This window comes from Petaurus breviceps, unplaced genomic scaffold, assembly GCF_028583685.1.
Source record: "Petaurus breviceps papuanus isolate PSGF00001 unplaced genomic scaffold, PetGlider_PUasm1.0 90842, whole genome shotgun sequence".
Classification (NCBI taxonomy): Eukaryota; Metazoa; Chordata; class Mammalia; order Diprotodontia; family Petauridae; genus Petaurus; species Petaurus breviceps.
In genome coordinates this window covers 5,397,470-5,413,219 of record NW_027187358.1, presented here as the reverse complement: position 1 = coordinate 5,413,219, position 15,750 = coordinate 5,397,470, and the positions used below count along the sequence as shown (strand labels likewise).

Sequence of the window (15,750 nt, the reverse complement as noted above, 5' to 3'; positions counted from 1 at the left end):
ATAATAATGATGATGATGAAAGGGTAGCCAGGTGGCTCAGTGGTTACAGTGAGGGCCTGGAGTTAGGAAGACTCATCCTCTTGAGTTCAAATCCAACCTCAGACACTTATTAACTGTGTGATCCTGGGCAAGTCATTCAACCCTGTTTGCCTCAATTTCCTCATTTATAAAATGTGCTAGAGAAAGAAAATTTCGTGAATTTATCCAACTGCTTCAATTAAAGCTCCCGTTTACCTTCCCGCCTTTGCTGGCCCCCACTGGTACCCCAAGCTGAAATTTGGCCCCACCCTTCCCCACTTACCTGAATCATACTCATCCTTCAAGGTTCCCTGATGTCTCCAGCCCACAGGCATCCTTTCTTTCTTGCCCTAGTCCCTGCTACGAATTATTTTACATTGTTCGCTATTGTTTCATGTGTGAGTCATGACAGTAGGCTTCTGGAGGATGGGACCTCTGGTACTGCCCACAGGGCTATGCCATGGTAGCTATAAAAGAAACCAACTCTAGGTCTCAGAGTCTTTGATCCCATGATAGATGGAGGGAAGCCTATCTTTTCCACTCCTTTTGGTTTTAATGAAATTTTTTTCAATCAATAAGCATTTATTTTTCTTTCCTTCCTACCTCCCCCCATCCACCCAGGAAAAAGGAAGACAAAGCCCTTATAATTATTAATATGTATAGTTAAACAAATCCAGTGCCCACATTTGCCCCATCCATAAGGATGTGCCTCATTCTGCACTGAAGTGGAGTAGTAGCCTGCTTCATCATTGCTTCTCTGAAATCCAGTTTGGTTGTGGCATCATTTCCACACTTTTTGGAGGTGAGCTGAAGGTCCCTGTTTGCTTTTAGTCACCCAGAATTTATCCAGAAGAGAAATGACCTCGTTTTCTCCCTCCCCTGGAGCAAGGACAGCAGAGAGTAAGGGTGGAAGGTAGATAGAGGGAGGAAAAGAATGAAAGACAAATCATTGGAGCATTTTTAACGAGGGGGTGGGGCAGGACTGGCTGAGTGCTTGCTGGAAGCTGGGCCCAGCTGGCTGAACCCTGAAGCTGATAGCAAGAAGGGCTCTTTTTCTCCTTCCTTGACCAGTCCAGTCATCACAGGAAGTTCCAGTGCTAGAGCAAACCTTAAGAGTGCTGTCCAGTGGCTGCCCAGGAATGCATGAGGTCAGGGTCTGGCTCATCAGGTGGGATGGGGAAGGGCAAGGATGTGACTCAGTGTAGGCACCAACGATCCCTTGCCCTATACCCCACAGGCTGAGTTGGATGAAACAGCCGACTTGTAGATTTGCATATCATTTGATTGCAATTTGCATATACCTTTACAGACCTAGGTCCTCTATTCTGAACTTCTGTATTGAGGTGGTTTCCAAGGATAAATGTTATGTTATTTCTTATTTCTCAACTTTCTTCTTGATCCCCTTTGCATTGATACTTGAAATAAAAATGTGTAGAGGGGATAGGTAAACAAGGGAAGGGGATGTGTCCAGTAAGACAGTCAAGGCCAGACCCCTTAAAAATTGTAAGAATGAAAACAGTCACTTCATCCTGATCCATTTCATCCCTTCCCCACACCATTAACCTCCCCTATATCCTCTTCCCACTTCCTTACTCACCCTTCATTTATACCAGAAAGCCAGGGACTAGCAGACCAAAACGTGACTCATTCCTAGGGTCAGAGTTTAAAGCTAGACTGCAGGAGTTCTTAACCAAGAGTCCATGAATTTAATTTTTTTGATACCTGTTTTTAAATATAACTGATTTCCTTTTCAATCTTATGTATCTTATTTTATGCATTTTTCAATATTGTTCTGAGAAGGGGGTCTATAGTCTTTATCAGACTGTTGCCAAGGGGATCCATACCACACAAAAAATTAAGAATCCTTGAACAAGAGGGATAGAGTTCCGATCAGTTTCAGGCAAGTTGGGAAGGATGGAGAGATGATAATATAGGCTTGGTTGACTGTTCTGGAGCTTTGGAGAGGGAAGAGAAGGTCTCTACAAACCTTGGCCTCTCTGAATTCTTTCTTTGTCTGAAAGCCCCCTTAGGTTTTCTTTCCAGAGATCTTTGTAAGTTAACTCTAAGATCTTCACACCTGTCTCAAAGCAGCTCTGCTAAGAGTTAACTTACAAAGATCTCTGGAAAGAAAATCTAGGCAATAAGAAAGGCCACTGAATTCAGATCACTTAACTAAGCAGCCTTGGCCCCAGAGAACAGAGGATGAAAAACATCTCTCCTTCTGATATAGAAGTGGGGGACAATAGGTTTGGAGTGTTGCATATGCTATGAAATGTGGTTGATTTATTTGTTTTGATTACTTCTTTTTCACTGTTACAAGGAAGGGTACAGTGGAAGTGGGATAAATTGAAAAATGATTGATATTTTTAAAGGAAAGAAAGAAAGGAAATGACAGGTGTTTTACAAAGGATGGAAGGAAGATAGAACATTTTTTATTTAGGGCAAGGTACTTTTTGCCAATTTGGGCCTCAGTTTACTTTTCTGGAAGTGGATGATATCTAGGGTACTTCATAACTCTTAACCTTTTGTGATTTTAAGTGATACCAGCCTGTACCAGGAGGCAGGATGGGTATAAGTGACAGTTATCATCAGAAGGAGACCTATACCCTGGGAAAGCTCAGAGTGTGTGTATGTGTGTGTGTGTGTGTGTGTGTATGTGTGTGTGTGTGTGTTGGGGTTTGAGGGAAGAGGAGCTACCAAAAACCACATTCCAAAACCGTTTGATCACAACTGCAAATGTGATCACAGCTTTACTCACCAATAGTTAGTTAGAAACATCTATTATGAACCCAGGGGAAAAGTACCTTCTTGAGCAAATGGAGATAGGGGGAACTCCACCCACCCCTCCTGCAGCCTGCAGGTGCCTGTCCCTGGTGATGGAGACTAAACTTTGTGGGCTGGGCCTGGAGCCAGGTGGACTATGTCCAAGTATGCTTATGGGGCAGGGTTTGCTGGTGGGGAGCTAACTCCAGAGAAAGCCGAAAGCTTGAGGAGTGCTTAGCTTGTAGGGTACCTGGTAAGATAGGCACTCCCAAAAGCTTAGCACAGTGACTGCTGGAGACAATAGCAATGATAATAAATGATCACCCCTTCATAGTCTTTTTTTTGTTCTAGACCTGTGACTTCACTAGTCTAGAGAAAGGGAAAGTAAAGTAAGGAAACTCCCTCTGTCAATGAAGATCGGCACTTGTTCTGAGGTATTGTGAAATCAAATGACTTGCCCAGGGTCACTCAGCTAGTAGGTATCCGAGGTGAGATTTGAACTTGGGTCTTCCAAACTTGGAGGTGGCTTTCTCTCCACTACTCCAAGCTGCCTCTGGACTCAAGTTATCCACCTAGTTCTCTCACTTGACCCTCACACTGATGCTGTGAGATATTCTGGGCAGCTATTTCTGAACCCTGCTGTGGTGGAGAAAGCCCAGGCTTTGGAGTCAGAGATTTGGCCTCTAATCTTGACTCTGCTGAATAATCACTTTTCCTCTTGGGTGTTCATTTTCATCATTTATAAAATGAGCGTTTTGGATTTCTAAAGCCCCATGTAGCTCTAAATCTGTGGTCCTATAGCATGTAAGCTCCTTGAGGGCGGGACCCTTTCTGGGTTTTTATCCCTAGAACCCAGACCAGTGCCTGGCACATAGTAGGCCCTAATACATGCTTATTGAGTGAATCAATGAATGACTCCCACAAACTAAAATAGTACCTGATGTTTCAGGGTCTCACACCAGAGGGGTTAGGCCTCTCTGAGCACCCACATACCCCTTTTAATACATACTTGTTGGTTGAATGAATGACTCTGTTTTGACCCTATTTTATAAAAGGCCTGAAAGATCAAGTGATTTGCCCAAGATTATTAGTGCTAGTGAAGGGTAGAAGCAAGATTAGGCCTAGGTTGCTAGGTTCCCTGGCAACCAAAAAGCCAATGTGATCTTAAGTGGGCCTTGAGAAGATGCACAGTGTCCAGAATTAAGGAGGCCCCACAACATTCGACCTTGTTCAGACCACAGCTGGTCTGTATGCTGCATTTTAGGACGGGGATGGACAGGAGGAAGAGCCTTTAGAGGAGGACAGACAAGATAGGGAGAAGAATGGAGACCATGCCCTACTAGTACTAGTTGAAAGAACTGGGAAAGTCTAGGAAAGAGAAGACTTAGGGAGACATGATAGCTGACTTCAAATACAGGAGAATCAATCAATTCATCAACAAGCATCTATTAAGTGTTTACTATATACTGAGTACTGCATGAAGTATGAGGTGCTGGGGATACAAAGAAAGGAAGAAACAGTCTCTGCCCTCAAGGGGCTTACATTCTAATGGCAGAAACAACAGGTAAGTAATAGGGATGCACAGGATGTAACTTTAGAGAGGCAGGGAAGAAGAATTAGTTTTGTTCTGCTTGGCCTGACAGGAAATAATTGGGTAGAAGGTACAAGAAGGCATATTTTGGTTCCTATCATTAGAATTCTCTCCAGCAAAAAAAAAAAAAACAACTACCTGGGATGGTCTTGGGATCCTAATCCTTAGCCCTCACTGGGAATGTTATAGAGGGGATTCTTGGTCAGGTATGGCATGGCCTTGATTCTGACTAGGTACAGGAAGAACGCAGGTACTCATAAATTCCTCTGTACATAATGGGTGGGTGCCAAGCCCCTCTGACTTTGGGCAGTTTCCCAGCACCAACCATCTTGAGACTGAAGCTATCTTTGAAGGGCAGACCCTATTCTTGTAGGATCCTGCCGGGCCTGGCCCTCATCCAAACCCTGCTACCTTCCTCCCTGGTCCCCTAGACATAGACACACACATGCACATGTGCTCAGGCGCATGCACACACACACACACACACACACACACACACACACACACACTTCCTGGAGTGGCCTCAAAGATCCCCTGGCAGTTGGTTCCCTTATCCTTGGCTTCCTGTTTGGGCTCCATCGAGGTTTGACCGTTTCAACAGCTGAACTGAAGCTGTGAGAGAGAGGAAAGAACCGTATAGCTGGGAGGGTCATCAGAAGTGAACTGGGAAAGTAGGGAGCACCTCAGGAAGAGTGAAGAATCCTCAGATCCTCAGACAGAGGAGCACCTAGAGAGATGATCAGCCCATTCCTGCTCAGGGCCAGGTCACTCTGAGGAGGAGAAGATTGTGTGTTTACCCTTGGATTACTTAGCCCAGGGATGGTGAGATCATCCGAAGGGGAAGAAAACAAGCTCTATCTCCTCATCTCTCCCTTCACTTCCCTCTAGCTAGACCAGTCTAATCTACTCAGTATCTCTTCTCTCCTCCCTTGCTATAGGTCAGGTCCATTCTTGCCTCTAGGCCCAGGCTCCAGGTATCGCCCTGCCTGGAATGCCCTTGTCAATTATTCCATCCTTCCAGGTCCAGTTGAAGTCCCACCTCTTTGGTGACATCAGCTCCAGGTCTCTCTCAGCTTCTTCCTTGGATTCTTAGAAAGGGACCTGGAGCAATGACCATAATTCTTCCCCAATTGTTTCCTCCACATGGGTCTTTTCTATAGAACTAGACTAAGTTCTAGTAGGGGGTGGGGAGGGCAGGCTCTGTGACCTTGTCTTTTCATCGGCAACACAAAACCAAATATGTGTGTATATATATATGTATATACATATATACATATATATATGTAAATACTGACTGATTAGTAGAATTTTCCTTTGCGATCAAAGATCTGAGATGGGTTGGGGGCCCCTAGATTTATTCAGGAGCTTATTGTGCCTTTCTCCCATACCAGGTATTCCTTCCAAATGGCTATGTGGCTGCATTTATTGATGATAAGAAGACGTTGACAGTCTGTGCAGAGTCCCAGGTAGGAGTATCATGAAATTAGTCCAGTAGGAACTGAGCAGAGTTTAGTTCATTCATATACTGCAGGAAGGAGAGAGAGAGACAGAGAGGGCAAGAGAGAGAGAGAAAGAGAGAGAGAGAGAGAGAGAGAGAGAGAGAGAGAGAGAGAGAGAGAGAAGAAGCCCACAGGTGGGGAAGGGTCCCAATCCCTCCATCCCCAAATATATTGTTAACCTGGTTGTTGATGAGGAAAAATCTTCCATTAGAGCTTTATTCCTTGGCTTAAGATTTTATCCCTAGGAAGGATCATCTATTGAACCTTGTCAGTGCACATGTGGTTCAGGAGGAAAGAGGGATGAGAGTATAATCTGGGGGAGCCACCTCAATGGGAGAAGTGGGGAATGTTACCAAGGGGATCGGAAGTCCCTGAGATCTCTTCTAATCCTGTTTTCCTGTGGAGCACAGAGAGGAACCTGAGCAGATCAGGGGGATGCCACCAGTCTAATCTGCCTCGATGTCAGCAAGGCATTTGATGTAATCTTTCATGCTATCCTTGAAGACAAGAAAGAAAGATATGGGCTAGATGATCCAGTTAGGTGAGTTTGCATCTGACAGAATTACAGACCTCAGAACAGTAGATTAATTAATAAATAAAAAAATAAATAGTGGATTTGTGTCATCCTGAAGAGAGGCAGCTGGTGGATAGCATAGGGTGCTCTCCTTGGACCTCTTATGTTTTACAAATTTTTAAAAATCAATTTCTTGGTTGAAGGTGTAATAGCATTCTTATAAAATCTGAGGATATCACCATATTGAAAGAGATAGCTCATTCATTAGGTGACAGAATTGAGATCCAAAAAGATCTCAATGGGCTGGAACTTTGAGCCAAATCCAATAAGACACAACTAAATTAAGATAAATGTAAATACACCTGTACTTGGGTCCAAAAAGTCAATGATATAAGTATAGGATGTGGGAAGCATGGTTAGACATTAATGGAAGTGAAAAGGAATTGGAGGTTCCAGTTGTATCTGAGTAAACAGTGTGATGGGGAAGCTAGAATAGCTTAGTGCTTTAACAAAAGAGTGGTTTAGTCCACTGGCTGGGCTGTATCTGAAGTATCCTGTTCAGCTCTGGGCATTGCCTTCAGAAGGACATTGTTGACAAGCTGAGGATCCAGAGGATGATGACTATATTGGGGAAAAGATGCAGAGACCTTGGCACATCAGGTGTCTTCCTTCCTCCTGCCCCCACCCCCACTCCAGTTGAAGCTGTGAGGATATTTAGTTTGAAGAAATGAAAGCCATGATAGTGGAGGAGAAGAGGGTATAAAATGGCTATCTTCTACTATTTGAAGTGATATTAGTGGAAGATTATGCTTATCTTACTTAACAGAAAGGGAAGAAATAAGAACCATGAGTGAAAGTGACAAAGAGACAGACTTAAACTCCATCATTGTAAGGAAAACACTTCCTAACAATTATGCCTATCTAAAAGCAAAGAGGACCTCCTCAGTGGAGGTACAGGTCTTTAAGCAATGCATTTATTAAGTTCTTATTCTATGTCAGGTAAGTGCTGGAGATACAAACATAGGCAAAAGCAGGCTCCCTGTCCTCAGGGAGCTCTCATTCTAATGGAAGAGACAGCAGTCCAAACAGCTACATATATAGACAAGGTTTGGATAAACGAGAGGTAATCTCAGAAGGAAAGCACTAGGGGACTTAGAGGGAGGTAGGGTAGACCAGAAAGGGATAGGAATGATCAGAGAGATCTACAGCCATAATTAATTTCAGGTAAGGGTTTTCAGCTAATTGCTAGTGGTGCTGTGAGGTTGCAGACTGAAGAGAGGTGGCTGGTAGATGGCATAGGGCTCTCTCCTTAGCCCTCTAGGGGGGGGTGGTATAGGGTGGTGAACAAAATCCTCCTGTATTTGGAGAATTTAGGTTTTGAAGGATGGGAAGAATTTATATAGATAGAGGAGGGATCTCCAAACCCATCTAGGAAATTGGGGGAATTTGGCAAGGTCTGGGAAAAAGGGCCCTAAGGTAAACCCCCTACCTGACCCTTAACCCAGCAGCTCTGGCTTTTTGTTTACATCACCCCATTAAAGGGCAAGAAAATGGAGATTGAGAGAAGAGCCACACCTTGGGGGTCAGGGACAGGTTTCTGCCCCATGCTGTCTCTGTTGGATACTTTTCTCAACACTTGTTGGCCCCATTGTTGGCCAGACCCTCCCACCTCCTGCAGGGTGGGGGAAAACACAAGTACAATGTATATCCTCTGATGTAACACCCCTCTTAACTGCCCCCAACACACAGCCTCCTTCAGGAAGGACTTGAAGGATTCATTGCTCCCTGGTCCCCTGCATATTTTTTGGGGGGTTAGGGAGGATTGTTAGGGGGTGGGAAGGGGGAGGACACAGATTGTAGATATAATAACCTCAGGATGTCTTCTGTTGGGAGTCTGTTTGCAAACAGGAAGGTTGTTTCAGTCAGCTCAGAGTAAAAAAGCAAACAAACAAAAAGGAATCTGGCCATAGCTGACTAGAGGCAAGGATTTTATAGCCACAAAGAGGGTAGGCAGGGTATGTGGGGGTCAGAGACCAGGGCTCCCCTTTACTGAGCTCTTGATGTTGGACCTGAGAACTCACAAGCTAAGGGGTTGGGAAGGGACAAAGCTAATAATACCTACTGGACTCTCTAAATTCACAAACACCCTCCTATATGCTAATGATTAGAGGGAAGGTTTCCAACCCTTCTAGACTTAAGAATCATGAGGTCATGGGATTCAAAGGTGTTAGGGGCCTCCAGTGATCATCTGGTCCAGTTCCTCATTCTTCAGAGAAGGAATTTAAGTCCTAAAGAGGTGACTTGCCCAAAGTCACTTAGGTAATAAATAGCAGAGGCAGATTCAATCTCAGATCTTCTGAATTTCAATCTAGTTGAAAGAGCACCACACTGTCTTCTTCTCTGGGGTTTCTCCCACCCTCACTCTGCCCAAAACATCAGAATGGGCTGTTTGTTTCTTTCATACCAGACACTTCTGAGGGCGATGACAGTTTTCCTCACCAGGCTATGATTTTCCCAAGAGCCAATTCTCTCTTCCAACTTCTCGTTGCTCCTCCATCACCACCCAGCTCAGGTCACCCCTCAGACCACAGTGGCCCTGGTCATGGTGGCTTTTGACTCTCCAGGTAAGGAGACCCCATAGAACCACAGAGTCCTAGAGGGTCTCCAAAGGGTTGTCTTGAAGCAGGGGCCCAGGATCCAAGGATCCCATTGACTCCAGCTCAGTGAGAAGCCCCTTCCCCTTGCCTGGCCCTGTCCCCTGGGGAGCTAAGAGCAAACTGACCTGGTGATTTTAAGTGATGACCTTGTGCTAATCACCAGTTGCTATATTTGTCTGTCAGTTCTTTGCTGACCAGCTGCTTGCCTGGCAGGCTGGCAGGGGTGACTGTTTGTCAGCCTGGTCCCAGCCCTAGGGTATAGGTTGTAGACAGTTGTGGGGGCTGGGGAGTAGAGGGTTTTATATTATTTTTCAATGTGAAAACAGCCCATGGACACAACAGTACAACCTCCTAATGGAGGCAGGGGGATATGTAGGTGCTGAAGGAACAATGAAGACAGAACTAAAAGACCTGGGTTTGACTCCTGCCCTTGCTGTGTGGCTACCCAAGTAAACTCAGGCAGGTCACTCCCTGGGCGTCAGTTTCCTCGGGTCTACAAGGGGAATAAAGATACTGACAATGCCCATTCCACAGGCTTGTTATAAGGCTTTTGTCATCATCAGGTGTCAGCAAAATGCAAGTTGTTCTGAAGCAGTGAGGCTTTAATGGGCATTCTACCTCACACCAGTAGCCCATTTCCTGGCCCCAAAGTTGTTGAAGGTTCCAGGGTCCAAGAAACACTTCATTTTAGAAGGCAGACTTGAAGGACAGGTAGGATTTAGTGAAGCAGGCTGGAGAGAACATACCAGGATTTAAGAACACCACAAATCAAAAATGAAATGAACATGGCATAGAAAAAGAAAACTCAGAGAAGGCTCACCTACCCTAGGTAGAGGAGGGTTATAATTATGGAAGATAAGAACACAAAGCTCTGTGGTTTGGGACCAACAAGTAGGAGGGCCTTGAATGCCACAGAAAGGAACTGGGACTTTATTTCCTCTGCATGTGGGAGCTTTTGAAGGTTCTTGAGCAAAGCAACAGAATAGGTGATAATCACTTTCGTTGATCTATAGCACACAAAGTTTTTAAAGAGGGTACCACAGTTACCATCCTGAGAGGTAAACAGTGCGTTATTATCTTTATTTCATAGATAAGGAAGCTGAGACTCACAGAGCAGGAGTTAGTATTCGATTCAGAACTAAAATCCTGATCTCTTTACCCAGGCTGGTGTTCTTTCCACTAGTTTTGCTGTATGAGGGAGTTAATATAAGAACAATAATAGTAGCTAGTATTTATATAGCGCCTTCTTTCTGCTAGGCATTCTGCTAAGTGCCATACAAATATTATTTGATTTGATCCTCACAACACCCTGAAAGGTAGGTGTTCTTAGGATCTCCATTTTACAGTTGAGGAAACTGAGGCAAACAAAGGTTAAGTGATGTGGCCAAAGTCATACAGCTAGTAAATGTCTGAGGCAGGATTTGAACTTAGGTCTTCCTGACATTGGGTCTACTTCTCTATTAGGAAGATCATAATAATAATCACTAGCTTTTTATATAGATGTTAAGGTTTGTAAAGTTCCTTACATATGTCATCTCACTTGACCCTCAACCATTGGAAGTAAGGGTTATAATTATTATTATATATGTAGGATACTATATATATTATGATTATTAGATTATTTTGTAGAGTGTTATGTTTTATATATTATATATAACATTATTATTTTATTATAGGCTGTATATAATTATTACTATATGTTATACTATATGGATTATATTATATACTACATTATGTTATTACTACATATTATACTATATGTTGCATATGATTATTACCATATATTATGCTAGGTAGATAATATTATTATTGCTATGTAGTATACTATATGCATTATTCGGTCATATCTGACTCTTTGAGTGTAGACTATAGCATACCAATACTGTACATGGGATTTTCTTGGCAAAGATACAGGAGTGGTTTGCCATTTCCTTCTCCAGTGGATTAAGGCAAACAGAAGTTAAGTGACTGGCTCAGGATCACACAGCTAGTAAGTATCTGAGGTCATATTTGAACTTAGGTCTTCCTGACTCCAGGCCCAGTGCTCTGTCTACTGAGCCATCTGGCTGCCCATATTTTTTATACACAAACACACACAAAATATGATTATTACTATATATATATGATTATATATACTTACCTTTAAAATGAAGATGTATAAGATAAGGAAATTGAGGCTAAAATTAAGGTTCCCAATGCTAGGAAGTACCTGAGGCAGGACTTGAATTCAAGATGATCCTGACTTCAAGTCTATGATTCCATTGATCATATTACTTAGCTGTCTCAGATCTGCCCCAGAATGTTGTACAAGATTGACTCCCATAGGCAGAGCCGGAAGACTGGGTTGGCCAGAGAGGTGGCTGTTTGGGTAGCCTAAGAATGAGGCAGATAGAGGGAGAGAGAAGAATTTTGAAAGGTTTGGGGGGCCAGAATCTAACCTTTCTACTTTGGATTTATTCATATTACTTTTGTTACTTCTTGCCTATTGTCTTTCAGGTTTTCCCCATCTTTATGTCTTTGCTTATTTTTCTAAATCCAACATCCCCTTTTGGGGAACATTCCTTCTCAAGATGGAAACTTTTCCCTTTCTCACATGAGCCTCCCATCCCATGTTTGGGGAACCCTTGAGAAGATTCCAGATGGGACTCCCTGATCCAAGAGGGAAGATAACTTTTGCAAAGGAATCTTTTCTCCCTCTCCAGAGCATGGAGAAGACTGAGTGTTACAGAGCTGCATGGCTGACTGGGGCTTCCGGGATCTCAACACTTTGTGTACTCTCTGAACTAGGAAACAGAGACTTGAGTCCTTTTACTTGTCTTGCCAGCTGTGTAACCAAAGCAGATTCAACCAGCCTCTCTGAGCGTCCTTTTCCCACGTCTATAAAATGGGAGCTCAAAGGGTTGTTTTGAGGAAAGTGTTTTTAAGATCTCCCAGTGTTATAAAAGTGCCGATTATTGCTAGTGTTATAATATTCACTCATTCATTCAGCAAATATTGACTATGAACTTACTAGTGCAAGGCTATCCAATGAGGTAATGGTTGTGGCCTGTGTTTTGTAAACGGAAAAGGCCTGTTCAAGGACAGCTGGGATAGGATTGTGGCAAAGACCTGCTGATTGACCAGACTCTGCCTCTAGGGTTTGGGTGAAGAAGTCATTGAAATGCCTTGTGAAGACAGGGAGAGCACAGAACCCTCCAGAGTCATTGGTTCGGGGCAGGAAAAGCACCTGGGGAGGGTGGAGAGGGACGACTGTGTGTCTATGTGTATGTGTACCCACATGCACAATCCATGTTGTCTCATAGGATCTTTCTCTGGCATTTTGTTCTCTGACTTCAAAACAGGAGGCCTCAACAATGGGGAAGGAGCAAAGAGAACTATACATACATATATTTTAAAAATCTGTTTGAGGTTATTTTAAGGCCCATGTGTCCTTCCTGAAAACCCAGTGTAGTTAGGACTTCTGGGAGGGCTGAGTGCAGTGAGGAAGGTGACCCCAGCAGTTTCCTCAAAGGGACACTGGTTTCCTGAAGGTTCCATAGGGCAAATCTTAGGTGGGGTCTGTCTGGTCCCGACACACACACGTAGACAACATAATCTTTCTAAGGACTTCCTGGTTCAGAAATCTCTAAGTCCATTGTCTGCATCCCAGTCCTCATACCTGAAATTCACTCATCCTCGACCTCCATTTTATGAACCCTTCTCATTAAGCTCTGAGGTCTTTGAAAGCAAGGTCTCAGTGTTTGTTTTTTCCTTTCTTTGTATCTCAGGCCTTTAGTACAGGGACTGGCATATAGCAGGTGCTTAATAAATAAATGCTAGTTGACCAGCTGACTCCATTTCTTCTCCTCTAATTCCAAGTCATCCCCCAAACCCTATCTTGCCTATGTCCAACACCTCAATCTCTCCCTATCCTTTACACCAGGGGTGTCCAATTTAAATGGAGCCATTCATCCCTACATAAGGATTCCATTGGTCCACATATTGATTTAGTTTTAAAATATAATGCTTTCTATTTTTTTATTGTATTTTTATTTATTTTGTTACATTTTGATCTTATTTGGGCCTCCCACCAGAGTCTCCCACCACTGTTTCAGGCCATTACCATCCTCAGACTCATGGAATTTCAAGATTAAACAAAGACCACAGTAATAATTTGGTCCAACCTGGATCTAAGCAGGAATTCACTCCACAGGATTTCCAACAAATGATTAGCTAGTCCAGGGATGGGGAACCTATGGCCTCAAAGCCACAGGTGGCCCTCTAGGGCCTCCAGTGCAGCTAAAGGGCCACAGGTTCCCCACCCCTGATCTAGCCTCTGCTTAAAGGACTCCAGTAATGGATAACTTACGACTTCTTGAGGCAATCCAGTGTACTTTGACACAGCTCCAACGGTTAGAATTGTTTTCCTTATATCAAGGCAAAATCTGTCTCTCCTGTGACTTGCATGAATTGCTCCCTGGGAATCTCTCATATGTTGTTGTTGTTCAGCCGTTTCAGATAACTTCACTTCAGATAGCTGGAGAGAGCTCTAGGTGTCGGGAATTTCCTTTTTGTCTTTTGTATTCTCTAGCAGAGAGCTTTGCACAAAGTAGGCATCTGGATGTCTCCTCTTAAATCTTCTCTCCTTTAGGTTCAAACTAAGTAGGCTGAAACTTCTTTCAATCTGCCCTATCAGCATCCTGGCTGACCTTCTCTGGATGTTCTCCCTTAAAAGAAATTTGAATCTGCCATCCTCTTGATCCCATCTCACTCCTCAAACTCATATTCCCTTCTCCTAAAGATTCCTAAAAATAGGCAATTCGAGAGGGAGACAATTCCTGCAGTTGGTCTCCTTGGGAACTTCCAAAGAGTAGACCAGGATGTGCCTGAGGCAGGTGGGTCTTCACCGCTCTTTTTACCCCTTGCCTTTTATTCACAATCCATCTTTAGACTCACCAGTGAGTTCCCTGGAGGGATGAGCCAGTGTCCTGGAGGCATTTGAAGAAATCACAAAGGGTTAATAAAGCCCTTGATTTCTATTTGAGGATTTAGAGCTTTCAATGTGCTGTATGCAAACATATGCATACGAAGGTGTCCAGTCTTTGGCTTCTGAGACCTCTTCTGTGTGGACTTCCTCAGACACCTGCTGAAATTCTCACACACAGTCCCACACACACACACAGAGTCACACACACACCCAAACCCCAAGTACATTTAGCAATTGGGTCTGTGGGTGAGTTTGTGTTTTCCCTCTGGACTGTGTATCTCCACGTATGACTGTGTTGTGTTACTCTATTAAGGTATATAAGTTTGTTTGTCTTTGGTGTGGGAGGTTCCTGAGCAGTTGGGGAAAAGAGACTGACAAAAGGTCAGAGGAATGGAGGGAGAGGAACTCAGAACCTCGAAGTTGCACTTTGGTCTGCTGTATGGTCAGAAGGTTAGCAGGTTATTGGGACTGGGATATGGTCTTTTGGTCTGAGTCATTCTCCTGAGTTGTGTCAAGGTGGGGTTGTATTAAGATTCTACCTTCAGGGTCACTTCCCTCACTCTTGCTCCTGTCCCACCCCCAGCTTCTTTTTCTGTGGGTGTAAACATTTGGGAATTGGTAAAGCCAAAGTCAGGGCACTACATGGCTGAGTGGATGGAGTCCTGGACCTAAAGTCAGGAAGACCTGAGTTCAAATCCGGTTTTAGACACTAGTTGTGTGACTGGGCAAGTCACTTAACCTCTGTTTACCTTAATCTAATGAAGAAGGAAATGTTGAACCACTCCAGTATCTTTGCCAAGAAAACCCCACATGGGGTCATGAAGAGTTGGATGTGACTGGAAAAAAAATGACCAAACAACAAAGCCAAAGTCAAGGTTTGAGGTCCTTGGGATGGGGTGGGCTGAAATGGATTTCTGTGGACCATGTGAGTGTGCTTGGGATTCCAATCAAGTAACAGCCTTCACCCATCCCCAGACGTTAGCCCAGGAGAATGAGGGGACAAGGTGAAGTAGATTTGCCCAATATTAAAGGGAGAAGTGGGAGAAGGAGCCCCTGAAGGGAACAAGATCCAAGATAGAAGTCTAGCTCCTGAATCTGTCCATGAAAAGAATTCCCTTCAGGACACCTCAGTAGGGACAGCAGACAGACATGGAAACACAAACACACACACACACACATACGCACACCCCTAGTCACACTGAATACTGGTGCTTTCCCTCTGAGATCATCCTGTACCTATAGGACATGTACATAGATGTTTGCCTATTAGAATGGGAGCTCCTTGAAGGCAGGGGCTATTATCGCTTTTCTCTTTGTATCTCTTGTGCTTAGCACAGAGCACAGCAAGTAGTATAGGCTCTTAATTTCATATCCTCCCCCTCCCCCAACCCTCTTTACTATTTGCCTGCCTGGGAATCCCCAGCTCTGCAGAGGCATCTGGTAGATCCTCCATTTTCTGTTTTAATTGACCCAGGAAGATTCCAAGGCATCCCTAGGTCTTTTGGCCCCCTTCTCCCTGTACTTATACTTTGGCATAAACTCTAGGAGCCAGTCAAGCTCTGCTTTCAGCTTAGAACACTCGTATCTTCTCTACTTGTTGTCTTCCTTACCCATCCCCATTTTTCTCATTGCACATCCCTACTCAAAGTTATCTGCCACCGAATCCATGACACTTGGTTCCTTTCTCGGCTCTAAGCCCCTATCCCTAGCCTTTGACTCCCACGTGAAACTCTTGGGTCTCA

The 15,750-nt window shown here is 43.9% G+C and overlaps 1 long non-coding RNA gene across 4 annotated transcripts in view; it reads left to right on the top strand.

Moving 5' to 3' along the window:
- Positions 1-4,646: 4,646 nt before the first annotated feature.
- LOC138148781 (uncharacterized) overlaps positions 4,647-15,750 on the top strand; it is a 42,301-nt gene continuing 31,197 nt past the window's right edge. For all 4 annotated transcript variants that reach the window (XR_011165177.1, XR_011165176.1, XR_011165173.1 and 1 more), the window contains exons 1-2: positions 4,647-5,194; positions 5,764-5,838. This is a non-coding gene — a long non-coding RNA (uncharacterized lncRNA). The remainder of the gene's footprint in view (positions 5,195-5,763; positions 5,839-15,750) is intronic.